We start from the raw sequence: 1,169 nt of genomic DNA, 5'->3' as shown, positions 1-1,169 counted from the left end.
CCCCCCTGTTGTACATGGGGTCAGTATGCGTTGGAAATGCCCAGATTGGCATCTAATGTCCAAACAGTGAGTGGTGATAAGTGTCCTAGTGGTGCGGTGGGTGAGCACTGGGCTGCTGGCTGAGGAGCAGTGGGTGGCTTGGTGCCACGGACTTGGTGGTGAGCAGCTCACTGCCTGACCCACAGAGCTACCAGCTGCCCTCAGAGCAGGATAAGGATGGTTGTTGGACAGTCTGGGGCCTATAGAGGGGTCTCACTGCCACTGGGCTGAGGCTGACTCACAGTGACCCTGTAGGACAGTCTGGGGGACCCTATAGAGGGGTCTCACTGCCACTGAGCCGAGGCTGACTCACAGTGACCCTGTAGGCCAGGACAGAGCTGCCCCAGTGGGCTTCCCAGACTGTCACTCTGGATGGAATAGAAATCCTCCTCTTTCTCCCTGTTTGCACTGCATGGATATGTAGATCTAGGGTGGACTGGGCGGGGGGTGGGTTTGGGCTTTGATCTAATCCCATTCTGGACTGGACTCTCTTGTTACGGTCACTAGGTAGAGGGCTTGGGGTCCATCTCTCTTGGGACATAAAGCGAAGAGTTGCAGATGAATGTAGGTGGGAGCTCTCCAAGGAGCCCAGCAACAGAACTGAAACACCACAGCCTCACCAGAGCCACCAGAGAGGGGCCACCTGCCCCGGAGCCAGTGTCCAGAAACTGGCTGTGGGCTCCTGAACTGTGTGAGGATCGGCGTCTGCTCCTGAAAGCCTGTGGTATTTCAGTTCCAGCTGCACTCTGCCCACTGGGGAGCTCACAGCAGCCCTCCTGTGCTTCCACCTCACCTGCCCTCCTCCTCCTCCTCCTCCTCCTCTTCTTCCCTCTTACCCTCCCACCCCTCCTCCTCCTCCTTCTGCTTTAAAGCCCAGCAGAGACTCTCCCGCCCAGCCTGCCCACCCTGCCCTGCAGCCCGCTGGCTCACAGCGTGATCTCACCCTCCCCCAGCCGAAAGGTCCCACAAAAACCTCGAATTCTCCTGGCTGCCAACTGCCTTCAAGTGATTGCCTCCAGACTCCCCATTCTCTAAAGCCCAACAAACCCACACTAGTTGCCTAGGAGTTGATGCTGGCATCCCCGGGTGTCTCAGAGAACTGCGTTCCACAGGCCGCAGTGGGTGGCGTA

The sequence above is a fragment of the Echinops telfairi genome, unplaced genomic scaffold, assembly GCF_000313985.2.
Source record: "Echinops telfairi isolate 266 unplaced genomic scaffold, ASM31398v2 ScPeMD7_3;HRSCAF=10, whole genome shotgun sequence".
Taxonomy (NCBI): Eukaryota; Metazoa; Chordata; class Mammalia; order Afrosoricida; family Tenrecidae; genus Echinops; species Echinops telfairi.
The sequence above is the reverse complement of the archived record's forward strand: the minus strand, read 5'-3'. Positions refer to the sequence as shown.